We start from the raw sequence: 20,046 nt of genomic DNA, 5'->3' as shown, positions 1-20,046 counted from the left end.
TTGACTCTGCCTACACTTCCCGCTGACTCGGAAAAGCAACCAGCATAATTAAGGACCCCACGCACCCCGGACATTCAAAAGGTACAAAAGTCTGAAGTCACATACCAACCGACTCAAGATCAGCCCCTTCCCTGCTGCCTTCAGACTTTTGAATGGACCTACCTCACATTAAGTTGATCTTTCTCTACACTCTGGTTATGACTGTAACATTGCATTCTGCACTCGCTCCTTTCCTTCTCTATGAACAGTATGCTCTGTCTGTACAGCGCACCAGAAACAATACTTTTCACTGTATCCCAATACAACGTGACAATAATAAATCAAGCCAAAATCAAGAATCTGCTTGGAAGTAAATATGAAAGAGTCCAGAAGGGGAGAAGCAGCCCTCAGGAGTCCTTGGGTGACACGATGGTACAGTGGTTAGCACTGCTACCTCACAGCGCTAGGGACCTGGGTTCAATTCCTGGCCTTGGGTCACTGTCTGTGTGAAGTCTGCACATTCTCCCCGTGTCTGCGTGGGTTCCCTCTGGTTTCCTCCCACAATCTGAAAGAGGCGCTGGTTGGCTATGCTAAATTCTTTCTGGGTGCGCCCGAACAGGCGCCAAAGTGTGACGACTCGGGGAATTTCACAGTAACTTCGTTGCAGTGTGAATGTAATGCTTACCTGCGACGCTAATAAATAACCTTGCTTTCCCCCCAGGCTGCCGGTTAATATTAAACCCGCAGGCTGAGGTGGGTTGCTTTTACAACTCTGATTGCGGAATGACAGGTACAGGTAAAGGGGCCCCCTTTTGTTCCAAAGCCTTGCGAGTGTTGGAATGTGGTTAAGAATCCAACAGCCAGCAAGATAAATGACAGGTCACTCGCCCTGTAAAATGGGGCGTGTATCTCTACACTGAGTCATGAGGTCACACAAAATCCACACCCTTCCTACGCCAACATAGAAAATAAGGGAGAAAAAAGTGTACACGCACGCAGATCAAAACAGTTCAGCCCCTCCGAGCAAAGCACTCGCGGATCCCTCCTCTCACCGCAGGTGTGTGCGTGGATTATTCTTACTGAGCTTGTTATAGACGGCTGCACTGATCGTAAGTTCGTATCTTGTGGAAAAACTCTTTAGCTCTCAAACCAGTTCTTTTACTCAGCAGAACTAAGTGACTGGCAAGCAGAGTTGTTCCTCTGCAGTGTGGAGGGGGGGAGGAGAGGGGGAGGGGGGAGAGTTTAACCCCCTCATGCTGCGAGGGAGGAACCTTTCGCTTCCCTGGTTCTGATTTTGATTTGATTTATTATTGTCACGTTGTATTGGGATACAGTGAAAAGTATTGTTTCTTGCGTGCTGTACGAAGCATACCGTTCGTAGAGAAGGAACGGAGAGAGTGCAGAATGTAGTGTTACAGTCATAGCCAGGGTGCAGAGAAAGATCAATTTAATGAGAGGTAGGTCCATTTAAAAGTCTGATGGCAGCAGGAAAGAAGCTGTTATTTGATTTGATTTATTATTGTCACATGTATTAGTATACAGTGAAAAGTATTGTTTCTTGTGCGCTATACAGTCAAAGCATACCGTTCATAGAGAAGGAAAGGAGAGAGGGCAGAATGTAGTGTTGTAGTCATAGGTAGGGTGTAGAGAAAGATCAGCTTAATGCAAGGTAGCTCCATTCAAAAGTCTGATGGCAGCAGGGAAGAAGCTGTTCTTGAGTCAGTTGTAGTATAGATGTCCATTCAGCCTATCATGTCTATGCTATCCTTAACTTACAATAAGAGCAATGCAGCTGAGTGAAGCTCCTCAACTTTTGGCCTGTGAACTTTTACTTTGCCTTTCTTTGCACGCCTCTCTAATTCCTCTTCAGCAGCCTCGAGGTGTCCCAGCCTCCAGCATTCAAAATCCAGACCACCCGCAGAAGAACCATTCTCCTCATCTCGCTGCCCTCAAATCGGTACATGCTGTCTTATCTCTCCAGCAGCAATGGGAGCAATCTCTCCCAATCTCTCCCGGCTTGATCCCATCTCAAAAAAGGCCTCTCCGCCCTCTCTTCCCTCAGGAGAACAGTCACATCTTCTCCATCCAATCCACATAGAACTCTTCATCACTGGCCACCCCCCTTGAGAAAAGTTTCTCTGCTCACTCCAACACCCTCACATTGTCCTGAGAGTGCACGTCACCAATAGACGATCACCTTTCCCCAGCCCCGAGGTGCTGACGGTAATCCTAACACCCAAACCAATGCTGGAGATCAAATCATAAAAACGTGCGGTGCAGAAGGAGACCCATTATTGTCAGGGACATTGCCCGTGGCACAGTGGTTAGCACTGCTGCCTCACAGCGCCAGGGACCCCGGTTCTATCCTGGCCTCAGGCGACTTTCTATGCAGAATCTGCACATTCTCCCCGTGTCTGTGTGGGTTTCCTCCAGGTGCTCCAGTTTCCTCCCACAGACTGAAAGATATGCAGGTTAGGTGGATTGGCCATGCAAATAACTCCTTAGTGTAAAGGTGTGTAGATTAGGTGCATTGGCCATGCTAAATTGCCCCTTAGTTCCAAAGATGTGCAGGTTAGGTGCATTGGCCATGCTAAATTGTCCCTTAATGTTCCAAGATGTATAGATTAGGGGGATTAGTGTGATAAAAATGTGGGGTGATAGGATAGTGTCTGGTTAAGATGCTGAAGAGTTGGTGCAGATTTGATGGGCCAAAAAGCCTGTTTGTGTACTGTGAGTATCCAGATGGCCTTATCTTACAACATCTCAACAGCTGGGGTATGGGGTATTTTGACCCAGCGACAGTGAAGGAATGGCCCTCTTGAAAAACCAGCGTGAGAATGTTGGGCGGAATGGCCTCCTTGGTATGTTTTTATGATTCAATTCCAGCAATGCCTCTGGGCTAAGGTAGGGTGATCGCTCATGAGATGACCTTTACAAATTAGGCTCATTTAAGGAGGCCTGGTCGTTAAACTGCTTGTTAGGAAGGATCTCAAGTCCTTGGGGCGGAAAGGAGATTGGCTGGGCAGGAAGGTGGTCTCAGTGTGCCATGGACAGAGTAGTGGAGCTGGGATAGTCCTCCTTGAAGCAGAGAGAGTCATGGGGAGATTGAATCGAGGAGTCCACAGCAAGGAAAGGTTGCAATAGAATAAGTTGTCCGCAGGGGGTTTGGTAACCAGAGGGACACAAATTGGGAGCGATTGGCCGAGAAACTGATGGGGAGATGAAGAGAATTATTTTAATGGCATGAGTAATTGTGATCTGTCTGTGTGGAGTTTGCACATTCTCCCCGTGTCTGCGTGGGTTTCCTCCAGATGCTCCAGTTTCCTCCCACAGTCCAAAGATGCCCAGATTAGATGGATTGGCCATGCTAACTTATGCCCTGGAGTTCAAAGATGCGTAGATTAGGTTGGTTGGCTATATTCAATTGTCCCTGAGTGACCCAAGATGAGCAGATTATGTGGATTGGCAATGCTAAATTATCCCATTAGAGTCCCAAGATGTGTAGTTTGGGTGGATTGGCCATGCTAAATTGCCCCTTATTGTCTAAAGATATGCAGTTTAGGTGGATTGGCCATGCTAAATTGACATTAGTATCCATATATGTGCAGGTTAATTGGATTTGCCATGGGAAATGTGTGGGGTGGCAAGGATAGGGCAAGGTGGAGAGAGGGGCAGGAAAACATACTCCATCAGAGAGTCGGTGCAGTCTCAATGGGCCAAATGGCCTCTTCCACACAGTAGGGAATCTATGATTCTATAAATTTATAAACATAAAGAAACATACGAACGAGGAACGGGAGTAGGCCATTCAGCCCCTCGAGCCTGTTCTGCTATTTGGGTAAGATCGTGGCTGATCTGAGAGCAACCTCAAATCTCCTTCCTATCTCCCAATAACCTTTCACCCCTGTTGCTTGCCAAGAATCTAACCACTTCCACTTTAAACATTTTCAAAGATTCACCACTTTTTGAGGAAGAGGCAACACTCTGAAAGAGGGAAAAATTCTCCTCATCTCCGTTTCAAATGGGGAGAATGCCTTATTTATAAACAGTGACCCCTTGGTTCTAGATTCTCCCAGAGGAGGAAACACCTTTTTGACATCCAGCTTGTTAAGACCCCTCAGGTTTCGAACAAATTGCCTCTTACTCTTCAATACTCCAATGGAAACAAGTCTAACCTCGTTGACCTTTCCTCACAAGACAATGGTGGAAACAACCTCAATCATGAGGGTAAATTTTTGCCAAGACAAGATTTCTCGGGGCAAATGGGAACAGTAGAGTGGGATTAATTGGATTGCCCTTTCAAAGGGCTAGCATGGGCTCAGGGCCTGAATGGCCACCTCTTGTATGGTTTCAGCTGGAATGTCTACAGGTAAACACGAGGATCAGAGGGAGTTTTCACTTATATAAGGTTCTCAGGCTTGATCAGCCAGTGACGCAAGTTGGAAATATCGTCGCTGCTTTTGTTTAGTCAACATTACAACATTCAACAGCCACCAACACAACACATGACATGCTGATTTGACCCCTTTACCCAGTGCTGCAGGTTTAGGAAGGAATCAGAAGGTTTAGTATCCTGGGATCTTTAACAGACACTCTCACCGCTTGAGGTGGCACGGTGCCACAGTGGTTAGCACTGCCTCCTCACATCGCCAGGGATCCGGGTTCGATTCCAGCCTCGGGTGATTGTCTGTGTGAAGTTTGCACATTCTTCTCGTGTCTGCGTGGGTTTCTTCCAAGTGCTCTGGTTTCCTCTCACTGTCCAAAGATGTGCGGGTTAGGTTGATTGACCATGCTAAAATTGCCTCTTAGTGTGCTGAGATGTGTAGGTTAGAGGAATTAGCGGGTAAAATATGTAGGGATATGGGGGTAGGGCATGGGTGGGATTGTGATTGGTGCAGACTCGATGGGCCAAATGGCCTCTTTCTGCACTGTAGGGTTCTATGATTCTTTGTACAAGTTAGCTGGATTGGCCATGCTAAATTGCCCCTTAGTGTGCAAAAATGTGCAGATTAGGCAAATTGGCCATGCTAATTTGCCCCTTAGTGTCCAAAGATGTGTAGGTTAGGTGGATTGGCCATGCTAAATTGCCTTTCAGTGTCCCGTGATGTGCAGGTTAGGTGGATTGGCCACGCTAAATTGTCCCTTAGTATCCAAAGATGTGCAGGTTAGGTGGATTGGCCATGCTAAATTATCCCTTAGTGTCCAAAGTTGTGCAGGTTAGGCAAATTGGCCATGCTAATTTGCCATTTAATATCAGGGGACTAGTTAGGTAAATGCATGGAGTTACAGGGATAGGGCCTGGCTGGGATTATTGTCAGTGTGCACTCAATTGGCTAAATGGCCTCCTGCTACACTCTAGGGATTCTATAATTCAGTGAAAACAGGGCCTATGTTTGAGGATTTATTAGAGAGATGGCACCTCAGGCAGTGCAGCACTCCTTCACTACGGCGCTGGAATGTCAGTCTAGACTACAGGCTCCAGTTTCTTCAGAATCGCATGTGCAAGTTGGCACAGACTGGTACTGTTATTAGGGCTGGCGTGTTGGTGGCTGACGTGGGAACGGGGGCTCCGTCTGGGTGATGGAAGGGAGCGGGGGAGGCATGCTGGAGATGCTTTCAAAATTGCCGCTAACAGCACATGTTTGGGGAAGAGAAGGGAGGGAGAGAACATGGAACAGTACAGCACAGAAACAGGCCTTTCAGCCCACGATGCTGTACCGAACATGATGCCAAATTAAACTAATCCCTTCTGCCTGCCCTTGCTCCACATCACTCTATTCCTTGCAGATTCATGTGTTTATCTAAAAGCCCTTTAAAAGCCCCGATTGTATCTGTCTGCCTCACTACCCCTGGCAGCATGTTCAAGACACCTACCACTCTCTGTGTAAAAAAAAACTTACCCCTCACATCTCCTTTAAACTTCCCCCTCTCAGCGCACAGTGGTTAGCACTGCTGCCTCACAGCGCCAGGGACCCCCGGGTTCGATTCCCGGCCTTGGGTCACTGTCTATCCGGAGTTTGCTCATTCTCCCCGTGTCTGCGTGGGTTTCCTCCAGGTGCTCCGGTTCCCTCCCACAGTCTGAAATTCCCTTCCACGCTCTGCTGACTAGATGCGTTGGCCTTGCTAAATTCATACCAAGTGAGGCTTACATTAACACTGCAATGAAGTTACTGTGAAAATCCCCTAGTTGCCACAATCCAGCACCTGTTCGGGTAACACTGAGGGAGAATTTAGCATAGCCAATGCACCTAACCAGCACATGTTTCGGACTGTGGGAGGAAACCAGAGCACCCAGAGGAAACCCACACAGACACGGGGAGAATGTGCAAACACCACACAGACGCTGACCTAAGCTGGAAATCGAACCTGGGTCCCTGGTGCTGTGAGGCAGCAGTGCTAACCACTGCGCCATAGCCTGTCAAATCCACCTAACTTGGACATCTTGGGACACCAAGGAGCAATTTAGCACGGCCAATTCATTCAATCAGCACATCTTTCGGACTGTGGGAGGAAGCTGGAGCACCCGGAGGAAACCCACGCAGACATGGGGAGAATGTGCAGTCTCCACACAGACACTGACCCAAGCCGGGAATCGAATCTGGGTCCCTGGCACTGAGAGGCAGCAGCGCTAACCCACTGTGCTACAATACTGCCCTAACTGGAGGAAACTCATGCAGACACGGGGAGAACTGGCTCTGCACAGCCGGTGACCCAAGCCAGTGATCGCAATGAAATATGAAACATTCTGAAGGGTTACCTCCATCCCTAACCAAAAGGCACAAACTCAAAAATCTCCTGGGAATAGATGTCTTCTTAGAACAAATTTGCACAGTACACCAAGAACACACTCGCTTCAGACTCAGAATTCTGCCAAGGCACATAGTGTGTTTACATTTCTCCACACTGATAGCTCCATCTATTTAATTAAACAGATCTAATAATTAATTAATCTCACCAACATTTCCCACTGATATCTCAATTCTGCTTTCCACTTTGCAGTTTAGTGTAAAAACCCTCCCATCTTATCTCAGAGAATCTGAGGGAGGGTTCAGTGGCACAGTGGTTAGCACTGCTGCTTCACAGTGACAGGGATCCGGGTTCGATTCCCAGCCTCAGGTCACTGTCTGTGCGGAGTCTGCACGTTGTCCCTGTGTCTGCATGGGTTTCCTCCAGGTGCTCCGGTTTCCTCCCACAGTCCAAAAGATGTGTAGGTTAGGTGGATTGGCCATGTTAAATTGCCCCTTAGTGTCCAAGATGTACAGGTTAGGTACATTGGCCATGCTAAATTGCCCCTTAGTGTCCATGAGTGTGCAGGTTAGGTGGATTGGCCATGCTAAATTGTCCCTTAGTGTCCAAAGATATGCAGGTTAGGTGGATTGGCCATGCTAAATTGTCCCTTAGTGTCCAAAGATATGCAGGTTAGATGGATTGGCCATGTTAAATTGTCCCTTAATGTCCTAAGATGTGCAGGTTAGGTGGATTGGCCATGCTAAATTGTCCCTTAGTGTCCCAAGATTTGTAAATTAGGGGGATTAATGGGATAAATAGATGAGATTGGGTTGTGGGCAGGGTCAGTCTTGGGTAAGATACCTCGTCAGAGAGTTGGTGCAGACTTGATGGGCCGAATGGCCTCCTTCTGCACTGTAGGGGTTCTGTGGGAATCTGGAACAAGTGGGGGACACAGTTTCAGGGTGTGGCATCGGTCATTTTGAACTGAGATGAGGAGATCGTTCTCCAGAAGATTGCGAATCTTTGGAATTCTCTCCTCACGGCCTGTTGTGGGTGCTGTTCTGGACAAGGGGAGCACTCTTGCCCCTTTTCTCCCATCTCGCAACTGAACCCAACTGGATGTAATATTTTTGAGGGAATGTTTTAACCCCTTGAGGATGCTGTGACCTTAAAACAAAAAGAGACAGGACAGGTTTTCTTGTACATTTGAATCTCACACTGAACAAATACAAATTGAGTACTGTCTGCAGTTTTGAATTGATTTATTATTGTCGCATGTATTAACATAGAGTGAAAAGTATTGTTTCTTGCGCGCTATACAGGCAAAGTATACCATTCATTGAAAAGGAAGGGAGAGGGTGCAGAATGTAGTGTTACAGTCATAGCTAGGGTGTAGAGAAAGATCAACTTGATGAAAGGTAAGTCCATTCAAAAGCAACGAAGAAGCTGTTCTTGAGTCAGTTGGTATGTAATCTCAGACTTCTGTATCTTTTTCCGAATGGAAGAAGATGAAAGGGAAAGTGTCCGGTACATTGATTCACTAATATCCTTTAGGGAGGGAAATCTGCCTTCCTCACCCGGTCTGGCCTACATGTGTCTCCAGAGCCACAGCAATGTGGTTGACTTAACTGCCCCAACTAGGGATGGGCAATAAATACTGGCCCAGCCAGCGATGCCCATGTCCCACAAATGAATAAACAAAGTCCTTGATTATTCTGGCTGCTTTCCCGAGGCAGCGGGAAGTGTAGGCGGAGCCAATAGGTCTCCTTATCTAAGAAAGGATGTAAATGCGTTGGAGGTCATTCAAAGGAGGTTTACTAGATTGATACAGGGGATGGGAGGAGGTCTCGGATCAGCACATGGGAGAACCCAGCCTGGTAATCTTTGACCAGGGAACCAGAAAGTGCCGCTTGCCAATTTCAGCACAGAGAAGGGAGAGTAAAACCTTTCAGTGTGGAGCCTTGGAATTTCCAAATCAAGGATTGATTGTAGGAGTGACATTATAGAACATACACATAGAACAGTACAGCACAGTACAGGCCCTTCGGCCCTCGATGTTGTGCCGAGTTATGTCCAAACCCAAGATCAAGCTATTCCACTCCCTGTCATTCTGGTGTGCTCCATGTGCCTATCCAATAACCGCTTGAAAGTTCCTAAAGTGTCCGACTCCACTATCACAGCAGGCAGTGCATTCCACACCCCAACCACTCTCTGAGTGAAGATTCTACCTCAGACATCCTTCCTATATCTCCCACCATGAACCTTATAGTTATACCCCCCTAGTAACAGCTACATCCACCCGAGGAAATAATCTCTGCACGTCCACTCTATCTATCCCCCTCATCATCTTATAAACCTCTATTAAGTCACCTCCCATCCTCCTCCGCTCTAAAGAGAAAAGCCCCAGCTCCCTTAACCTTTCCTCATAAGACCTACCCTCCAAACCAGGCAGCATTCTGGTAAATCTCCTCTGCACTCCCTCCAATGCTTCCACATCCTTCTTATAGTGAGGTGACCAGAACCGAACACAATATTTCAAATGTGGTCTCTCATTTGGACTCTTTAATGTATCTAAGTGCATAGTGCATCATTTCTTGTGTGCCTGGGTGTGTGTATGTGTGCAAATGCATGTGTGTGCATGCATGAGTGTGTATTCGCACCCTTGTGTTTCGCATGTGTGTGTATTTGTGCCTATGTGTCTGCATATGTACGTGGGTGGCACAGTGGTTAGTACTGCTGCCTCACAGTGCCAGGGACCCAGGTTCAACTCCGGCCTCAGGTCACCATCCCTCTGATGAGGGAAGGTTGGACAGACTGGGATTGTTTCCCCTGGAGTTCAGAAGAGTGAGGGGGGAGTGACTTGATTAAAGTTTATAAGATTCTCAACAAGGTGGACATTGAAAAGGATGTTTCCTCTTGTGGGTGAATCTGAACTAAAGGACGCTGATTTAAAATTAGGAGTCACCTTTTTAGGACAGAGACAAGGAGAACTTTTTTCTCTCTGGGAGGTCTATCCAACCTTGGAACTCTCTACCTCAGAAGGCGGTGGAGGTGGGGGTCACTGAATATTTTTAAGGCGGAGGTTGATACACTCTTGTTAAGGAAGGGGATCGAAGGTTATCGGGGGTAGATGGAAATATGAAACTCAACACAAACTAATCAGCCATGATCTTATTGAATGGTGGAGCAGGCTCGAGGGGTCGAATGGCCTACTTCTGCTCCTATTTTGTATATTTGTATGTTTCTAAATGAAAAGATAAGCATTCATTCATCCCAACACCTGGGATGTAAACACAAGAACACACCTACTCCTCACCTAGACAAGGCGCGTACAACACACACGTGCACACATGCATATACACACACACACACACGCAGGCACACATGTACACCTGTACCTGTGTATACACACAGGCATAAAAACACACTCTTGTGTGCACAAACACACACATATCATAGAATCCCTACACTGCAGAAGGAAACCTTCAGCCCATCAAGCTTGTGCCAACTACAGTCCCACCCTGACCCTATCCCCATACATTTACCCCTCACACCAAGGAGCAATTTAGTATGGTCAACCCACTTAACCATCTTTCAGAGACTGTGGGAGGAAACTGGAGCACCCAGAGGAAACCCACGCAGATATGGGGAGAACATGCAAACTCCACACAGATAGTGACCCAAGGCTGGAATTGAACCTGGGTCCCTAGCACTGTGGGGCAGCCGTATTAACCACTGTGCCACCCAGGTACACGTGCTGACACACAGGCACAAATACACACACATGCAAACACACATGGGTGCAAATACACACTCGTGCATGCACACACATGTATTTGCATACATGCACACACACAAAAAAACGATGTACTGTGCACTTAGATACATTAAAGGGTCAACAATGTCACTCCTATAATCAGTCCTTGATTTGGAAATTCGAAGGCTCTATGCTGAAAGTTTAGTCTCACTTCTCTGTGCTGAAGTTAGTAAGCGGCACTTTCTGGTTCTCTGGTCAATGATGACCAGGTTCTCCCCTTTGCTGATCCAAGACCTCCTGCTCCCAGGCCAAAGTGTTTATTAATCACAAACTGCCTTCGTCCTGTGACCATCCCCACACCATCACTTGACATAGAACACTACAGCACAAACAGGCCCTTCGGCCCACAAGTTGCGCCGATCATATCACTACCTACCAGACCATAGAACTGTCTATAACTCCCAATCTCATTAAATCTCATACACTCATGCAGAAGTCTCTTAAAAAACCCCAGCGAGTTCGCCTTGACCACCACCGACAGCAGCCGATTCCAATAACTCACCACCCTCTGAGTGAAAAATTAAAATTTTGTGCCATCATCCACACCCCAGTCATGAATACCAACAGAATATCCTTGCATATAGTTTTACGCGTATAGGACTAATAATAATGCTCCATCGTAGATATCTAAGAATTGAGATTGATTATTGATCTCTCAGGGAATTAGGTGATATGGGGAGTGGAGGAGTCAGTGGAGTTGAGGGAAAAGACCAACCTTGATCATATTGAATGGTAGAGCAAGTTTGAGGCCTAGTTCTTGAGGCCTGGTCCTTGAGGCCTGGTCCTTGAGGCCTGGTCCTTGAGGCTGGTCCTTGAGGCTTAATTCTTGAGGCCTAGTCCATGACATCTAATCCTTGAAACCTAGTCCTTGAGCCCTAGTTTGCGAGGCCTAGTTCTTCAAGCCTAGTCCTTGAGGTTTTGATTTGATTTGACGTATTGTTGTCACATGTGTTAGCATACAGTGAAACATATTGTTTCTTGCATGCTATACAAAGTATACCCTTCATAGAGAAGGAAACAAAAGAGCGCAGAATGTAGTGATACAGTCATAGCTAGGGTGTAGAGAAAGATCAATTCAGTATGAGGTAGGTCCATTCAAAAGCCTGATGGTAGCAGATAAGAAGCTGTTTTTGAGTCGGTTGTACGTGACCTCAGACTCTTGTATCTTTTTCCTGATGAAAGAAGGTGGAAGAGAGAATGTCTGGGGTACGTGGAGCTCTTAATTATGCTGGCTGCTTTTCCAAGGCGTGGGGACATGTAAACAGAGTCAATGGATGCATTATGGACCGGGCTATGTTCATAACTCTTTGTAGTTTCTTGCAGTCTTGGGCAGAACAGGAGCCATACCAAGCTGTGATACAACCAGGAAGAATGCTTTCTATGGTGTATCTGTAAAAGTTGGTGGAGTCGTAGTTGACATGCTAAATTTCCTTAGCCTTCTGATAAAGTACAGGTGTTGGTGGGCTTTCTTAATTAGAGTGTCAGCATGGGGGGACCAGGACAGGTTGTTGGTGATCTGGACACCTAAAAATTTGAAGCTCTCGACTATTTCTACTTCGTTCCCATTGATGTAGATAGGGGCATGTTCTGCATTAAGGCCTGGTCTTTGAGGCCTGGTCTTTGAGGCCTGGTCTTTGAGGCCTGATCTTTGAATCCTAGTTCTTGAGACCTAGTCTTTGGGGCCTAGTATTTGAGGCCAAGTCTTTGAGGCCTAGTTCTTGAGGCCTAGTCCTGCTCCTGTCTCTTATGGTCCTACGGTGATGATATGTACTCTTCATGCTGCATCTCCACAATTAATATCAATTTTTGAGCAATAACCTTTCCAACCTGTTTTTTTAAAATGAAGGTTCAATTTGTGTCAGCATTTCAGATGGACATGGCTGCCTGGTTTCCATGGCAATGCTAATTCTGTCAACCCGGGAGTATGAATAAACACCTCAAGGGGACCTGATTGGCTGTGAAGTTGCTTCACTGAGGTGGGAAAGGGCCCTGTTTAAATTTCTAATTGAGCTCCAGCGAACGGCAATGTCAGGGCCTAGACAGGGGAGAGAGCCACTGGTTGCCATGGGGACGCAGTGGACACTCGGAAACAAGAAGATAGGGGAATGACTCACTTCCCCAAAATATCTGAGCCGTGTTTTATCAAGCTGAACTTTGAACTGCCCAACAATTGGGTCATTTGGCCAAATAGAATCACTCCCACCTAATGCAACCACATCATGTTGACAGGACTGTTCAGAGGCTACTGTGTATTTTCCACAACTGGATTGCAAAATCTCAGCCCTCTTGGGTGTAATGAACCTGAAACGTTGAGTCCAATGTAGCATTTCACTCAGTCCCTTCTGTTTCATCACTCCTCACTTGCATTGCCACCACACCCTATGCCTCGAGGTGTTTGCTCGGGAGAAAATTCTATCTGTGAGAAACAATTCACTCGTATGTGGCCCAGTGTCAGCTCCCAGAGTGTGTACAGTAAACACCAGGTACAAAAGGAATCGTTCACTCCCATCTGGTGATGTGTCTGAGCTTGCCACTGTTCTAAATCAGACAACAGGACCACCCCCACCCCCAGGCTCATCCATTAAGCGAATGGAATGTTGACATTTGTAGCTAAAGGAATAGAATGTAAAGGTAAGAAAGTATTGTTGCAACTATACAAAGCTGGAGCCCGATTAGAAAGTTAAACACACTTGGAGTTTCGGTCCCCTGATTTGAGGAAAGTTATACTGGAGGCAGTTCAGAGGAGGTTCACTAGATTGATTCCAGGGATGAGGGAGCTGTCGTACAAAGAGAGATAGAACAGATAAGGCCACCCGTGTCTGCGTGGGTTTCCTCCGGGTGCTCCGGTTTCCTCCCACAGTCTGAAAGACGTGCTGGTTTGGGTGCATTGAACCCAAACGGGTGCCCAGATATGGCGACTAGAGGAATTTCACAGTAACTTCATTGCAGCGTTAATGTAAGCCTTACTTGCGACTAATAAACTATTTCTCCCAAAAGGTTGTGAATCTGTGGAATTCACCTCCCCCAAAGTGCGGTGGATGCTGCGAATAAATTTTAGGAGGAGTTAGACGGATTTTTAATCGGTAACGGGTTTATGGGGAGAAGGCAGGAGAATGGGGATGAGGAGCCTATCAACCACGATCGAGTGGCAGAGCGGACTCGATGGGCCGAATGGCCTAATTCTGCTCCTATGCCATATGAATTTATTAAATATCACGCCACGAATAACTCTGAACAGTCAATATTTACACAGCTGGATAAGAAAGTGGTGAGTTCAGGTCCTACTCCCAAGTGTGAAATCTCAGCATTGGGTAAATAGTTCCACTGTTGTCTTCAGGCTAAAAACACCAAGTCAGATTTATTTACCAATGGCATAGATACAAAGAAGTAGAAAAATATTCAAAAACTGGCACTGCACAAAAATAATAAGGAGAAAATCATATCACAAGATTTCAGTAATATTGGGTGGCACAGTGGTTTACACAGCTGCCCCACTGCGCCAGGGACCCAGGTTCGATTCCCAGCTGGGTCAGTATCTGTGTGGAGTCTATCGGTTTCTGTATGAGTTTCCTCCAGGTGCTCCGGTTTCCTCCCATAGTCCACATGCTGGTTAGGTGTATTGGCTAAATTCTCCTTCAGTGTTACCCGAACAGGTGCTGGAGTGTGGCAGCCAGGGGATTTTCACAGTAACTTCATTGCAGTGTTAATGTAAGTCTACTTGTGAACTAAAAAAAGCTTAAAACAAATTTCTTTAGCCTGTTTGATAATAATAAGGCTTACATCTGTCAGAAATCATCATCAAAAAATCATAAAATCTAAACAGTGAAGAAGAGACCACCCGGCCCATCGATTCTGCACTGGCTCTCTTCCTCCTCCACCCCATCCCCATCCCCATCCCTACAAACCCACACATTTCCCATGGCCAATCCACCTAACCTGCACATTTGGGACACTAAGGGACAATTTAGCATGGCCAATCCACCTAACCTACACATTTGGGGCACTAAGGGGCAATTTAGCATGGCCAATCCACCTAACCTACACATTTGGGGCACTAAGGGGCAATTTAGCATGGCCAATCCACCTAATCTGCACAACTTTGATCACTAAGGGACAATTTGGCATGGCCAATCCATCTAACCTGCACATCTTTGGACACTAAGGGACAATTTAGCACGGCCAATCCACCCTAACCTACACATTTGGGGCACTAAGGGGCAATTTAGCATGGCCAATCCATCTAATCTGCACAACTTTGATCACTAAGGGACAATTTAGCATGGCCAATCCATCTAACCGGCACATTTTTGGACACAAAAGGGCAATTTAGCATAGCCAATCCACCAACTTGCACATCTTTGGACACAAAGTGGCAATTTTGCATGGCCAATCCACTTAATTTGCATATCTTTGGTCAATAAGGGGCAATTTAGTATGGCAAATCCACTTAACTTACACATCTTGAGGCACTAAGGGGCAATTTATAATGGCCAATCCACTTAACCTGCACATCTTTGGAGGAAAGCAGAGCACCTGGAGGAAACCCACACAGACAAGGGGAGAACATGAAAACTCCACACAGGCAGTCACTGGAATTGAACCCTGGTCCCTGGCGCTGTGAGGCACTGCGTTTCTAACCACCAAATTCAAGGACATCCTGAGTTCATAGCTACAGGTGGACAATGAGGCCATGGCAGATTCAAATAAAAATTGAGATGGACTAAATATTATTCTAAATAATTAAATTCTTACTCAAATTGCTTTCAATCTCAAAAACAGTGTCGACCCCTCAGGAATAAAAATGTAATGTGAAAGATAGGACAGTACTTCAATAAATAAGTTAACACCCATTTTCAGAGTCATGTTTCCACCAAGTTTCACACAGTGTGCATCTGAACCTGTACAGAATGATGGCTTAATCTATTTAATTACCAGATCTATTAAATAATTAATTCATCTGCCCAGCATCCCTATAAATAGCTCGAAGATCACTTTTCCGTTTTGAAATTGAAATCACACAAAAAAAAATCCCCTTCCTGATGGGCGCGTCTAAAAGCCTTCTCCCCAAACAAGAACGTTTCTGTTTCGATTCGAGATCAAAGTTCTGCTTTTGCGATAGGGCGATTGCGAATCTGTGCTGTGCAGTCACTGCTCTCCTGCTAAGACGGGCGTTGTGGCACAGTAACAGTCTAATCAGCCCATGCATCAGAATGAAATGCACACGCAGTTCTCAATAATGAAACGTGACTTGTTTTTCTAGAACGTCCGCTGTCTGCGGGAATGATATGAGGCTGGGATTAGCCGCTCTCTGTATGATGTACAGTGTACAGGCCTGCAGGAAATTCAATTTAGCGCGAGTGAATGATGGGACTTTTTATCCATTAGGTCTTTTCCACAATGACAATTAATCTCATTTTTCAAAAGGCATTTCTATTGTGCCTTTCACAATCTATAAAATGTCCCAAACCGCTTATCGGGTAATCAGTTACTTGTGAATTGTAATTACTGTTGAAATATATATGGGAGGTCATACAAATTAGGAGCAGGAGTAAGGCCACTCAGCCCCTGTTCTGCTGTTCAATAAGCTCATGGCTTATCTAACTGTAGCCCCCACGCCACATCCCTGGTAGCACAGTGGTTAGCATTGCTGCCTCACAGCGTCAAGGACCCGGGTTCGATTCCCGGCCTCAGGTGACTGTCTGTGTGGAGTCTGCGCATTCCCCCCATGTCTGCGCGGGTTTCTTCCAGGAGCTCCAATTTCCTCCCGTGGCCCAAAGATGTGCGAGTTAGATGAATTGGCCATGTTAAATTGCCACTTTGTGTCCAAAGATGTGTAGGTTAGCTGGATTGGCCATGCTAAGTTACCCCTTGGTGACCAAAAATGTGTGGGCTAGGTGGATTGGCCATGGTAAATTGTCCCTTAGTGTCCAAAGATGTACAGATCAGATGGATTAGGCATATAAAATTGCCCCTTAGTGCCCAAGGATGGGTGGATTGGCCATGCTAAATTGCCCCTTAGTGTCCAAAGATGTACAGATCAGATGGATTAGGCATATAAAATTGCCCCTTAGTGTCCAAGGATGGGTGGATTGGCCATGCTAAATTGCCCCTTAGTGTCTAAAGATGTGCAGGTTAGGTGGATTTTCACAGTAACTTCACTGCAGCGTTAATGTAAACCTACTTGTGACACTAATCGATAAATAAATAAGATCATGGTTGATCTGACTGTAACTTTAACCCCACATTCCTGCCTACCCCCAATAACCTTTCACCTCCCATGGTTAATCAAGAATCTTTGGAGAGGGTGCAAAAGAGGTTTACCATGATACTGCCTGGATTGGAGAGTGTGAGCTACAATGAGAGGCTGATAAACTAGGGTTATTTTCTCTGGAGCGATGGAGGCTGAAGGGAGATCTGATAGAAGATTATAAAATTATGACAGGCACAGATAGGGTTGACAGTCAGAATCTTTTTCTCAGAGTTGAAAAGTCTAATGCTAGGGAGCACACACTTTAGGTTAGAGGGGAAAAGTTCAGAGGAGATTGAGGGATAAGTTTCTATTCGCACAGAGAGTGGTAGGTAGGAATGTGTTCCAGGGAGGGTGGTGCAGGCAGATGAGATAGGGGCATTTAAGGGCCTTTTAGATCAGCACATGAATATGCGAGGAATAGAGAGATATGGACAAAGAGCAGGCAGAAGGGATTAGTTTAATTTGGCGTCATGTTCTTTTGCTTAAAGTTTATTTATTAATCACAAGTAGGCTTACATTAACACTGCATTGAAGTTACTGTGAAGTTCCCCAAGACGCCACACTCCAGTGCCTTTTCAGGTCAATGCACCTCACCAGCACATCTTTCAGAGGGCAACATCATGGGCTGAGGGGCCTGCTCTATGTTCTCTCTGACTCAGCCTTAAACATATTCAAAGTTCCGCTTCCACCACCTTTCTGAGAAAGAGAATTCCAAAGGATTTCGACCCTCTAGAGAATAATGTATCATAGAATCATTACAGTGTAGTAGGAGGCCATTTGGCCCATCGGGTCAATACCGACCACAATTCCACCCAAGCCCTATCCCCATGCATTTATCCTAGCTAGTCCCCCTGACGCTACAGGGCAATTTAGCACGGCCAGTCCACCGATCGCGCACGTCTGTGTGGAGTCTGCATGTTCTCCCCATGTCTGCATGGGTTTCCTCTGGGTGTTCTGATTTCTTCCCATGATCCAAAAGGTATGCTGGTTAGGGTTCATTGGCCATGCTAAATTCTCCCTCAGTGTACCCGAACAGGTGCTGTAGTGTGGCGACTAGGGGATTTTCACAGTAACTTCACTGCAGTGTTAATGTAAGCCTACTTGTGACTACCAAATAAACTTTATCTTTGGACTGTGGGCGGAAACCCACATAGACACGGGGAGAACATGCAAACTCCATATAGACAAGAATCGAACCCGGGTCCCTGGCACGGTGAGGCAGCTGTGCTAACCACTGTGCCACCCGTTTCTCCTCATCTCTGTCTCAAATGGGTGACTCCTTATTTTTAAACAGTGACCCCCTAGTTCTAGATCCTCTCATAAGAGGGAACATTCTCTCCACATCCACCCTGTCAAAATCCCTCAGGATCTTAAAGGTTCCGATCGACTTGCCTTGATCAGAAAGGAAGCAACCAAATTATACACAGCAAGCCCCTACAAATGCACCACGACAATAATCAGGTTCAGTAATGTTGGTTGACAGAACTTCCTTTCTCTTCTTCACTCTCGGGTCTTTTACGTTGCCTGAAAGTATAAAAGTTATATTCCAGCATATGTTTCTTGTGCACTATACAGACAAAACATATTGTTCATAGAGAAGGAAAGGAGAGAGTGCAGAATATAGTGTTACATAGCGAGGGTGCAGAGAAAGATCAACTTAATGCAAGGTAGATCCATTCAAAAGTCTGATCGTAGCAGAGAAGAAGCTGTTCTTGAGTCGGTTGTTACGTGACCTCAGATTTTTGTATCTTTCTCCTGACGGAAGAAGGTGGAAGAGAGAATGTCCGGGGTGCGTGGGGTCCTTAATTATGCTGGCTGCTTTGCCTAACTCTAACCCTAACCCTAACCCTAACTTTAACGGGAAGTGCGGATAGAGTCAATGGATTGGAGGCTGGTTTGCGTGATGGATTTGGCTACAATCACAACCTTTTGTAGTTTCTTGCGGTCTTGGGCAGAGCAGAAGCTGTGATACAATCAGAAAGAATGCTTTCTATGGTGCATCTGTAAAAGTTGGTGAGAGTCGTAGCTGATATGCCAAATTTCCTTAGTCTTCTGAGAAAGTAGAGACATTGGTGGGATTTCTTAACTATAGTGTCAGCACGGGTCTGGGGGGCGGTGGTGGGGGGGTGTGGGGAGTGGTGTGGATGGTAAATTGTTAGTGAGCTGGATGCCTAAAAGTTGAAGCTCTCAACACTTTCTACTTTGTCCCCGTTGATATACAGTAAAAAGTCTGACAACACCAGGTTTTAGTCCAACCGATTTATTTGATAGTAAACTTACAAGCTTTTGAGGGGACTGCCTCTTCGTCAGGTGAATGGAGAGCTCTGGCCTCAGACAGAGCATATAAAGCACAGACAGTTTAGAGATTACTGATTAGAATGCAAATCTTTACACCTAACCTGCTGTTCAAGTCTTAAAGTGGCCAACAATGTGTGTGGAAGGAGCACTGATCACAGGTTTACAGAGATGTGTATTGTCTCCAGACAGTACAGTAAGTGAGGTTTTGCAAACCCAGGCAGGTCACGGGGGTTACAGATAGTGCGACATGAACCCAAGATCCCTGTTGAGACCGTCCTCATGTGTGTGGAACTTGGCTATCAGTCTCTGTTCAGCGACTCTGCGCTGTCGTGTGTCGTGAAGGCTGCCTTGGAGAATGCTTACCCGAAGGTCAGAGGCTGAATGCCCGTGACCACTGAAGTGTTCGCCAACAGGAAGGGAACAGTCTTGCCTGGTGATTGTCGAGCGATGTTCATTCATCCGTTGTCGTAGCGTCTGCATGGTCTCCCCAATGTACCATGCTTCGGGACATCCTTTCTTGCAACGTATCAGGTAGACAATGTTGGCCAAGTTGTAAGAGTATTTACCGTGTACCTGGTGGATGGTATTCTCACATGTGATGATGGTATCCATGTCGATGATCCGGCATGTCTTGCAGAGGTTGCTGTGGCAGGGTTGTGTGGTATTGTGGTCATTGTTCTCCTGAAGGCTGGGTAGTTTGCTGCGAACAATGGTCTGTTTGAGGTTGTGTGGTTGTCTGAAGGCAAGAAGTGGGGGTGTGGGGATGGCGCTGGCGAGATGTTTGTCTTCATCAATGATATGTTGAAGACTCCAGAGAAGATGTCGTAGCTTCTCCACTCCGGGGAAGTACTGGACGATGAAGGGTACTCTGTCCACTGTGTCCTGTGTTTGTCTTCTGAGGAGATCGGTGCGGTTTTTCGCTGTGGCGCATCGGAACTGTCGATCTATGAGTCGAGCGCCATATCCTGTTCTT

The 20,046-nt window shown here is 46.2% G+C and overlaps 1 protein-coding gene across 3 annotated transcripts in view; it reads left to right on the top strand.

Annotated features, from left to right (window-relative positions):
• The first annotated feature begins 942 nt into the window (after nt 1–942).
• The window catches only part of LOC145361682 (epidermal growth factor receptor kinase substrate 8-like protein 1), an 83,739-nt gene continuing 64,635 nt past the window's right edge, over nt 943–20,046 (top strand). The window contains exon 1 of one of the 3 annotated variants that reach the window (XM_080217584.1): nt 943–1,036. The gene's annotated coding sequence lies outside the window, so the exon portion shown is untranslated. Of the gene's footprint in view, nt 1,089–13,134; nt 13,157–20,046 lie in introns of those variants that run through there. The other 2 variants (XM_080217585.1, XM_080217587.1) reach the window with 2 other exon arrangements.

Source organism: Carcharhinus amblyrhynchos, chromosome 35 (assembly GCF_965287045.1).
Source record: "Carcharhinus amblyrhynchos chromosome 35, sCarAmb.v2.hapA, whole genome shotgun sequence".
Classification (NCBI taxonomy): domain Eukaryota; kingdom Metazoa; phylum Chordata; class Chondrichthyes; order Carcharhiniformes; family Carcharhinidae; genus Carcharhinus; species Carcharhinus amblyrhynchos.
Note: the sequence above shows the minus strand (reverse complement) of the source record. Positions and strands in the feature narration are given on the sequence as shown.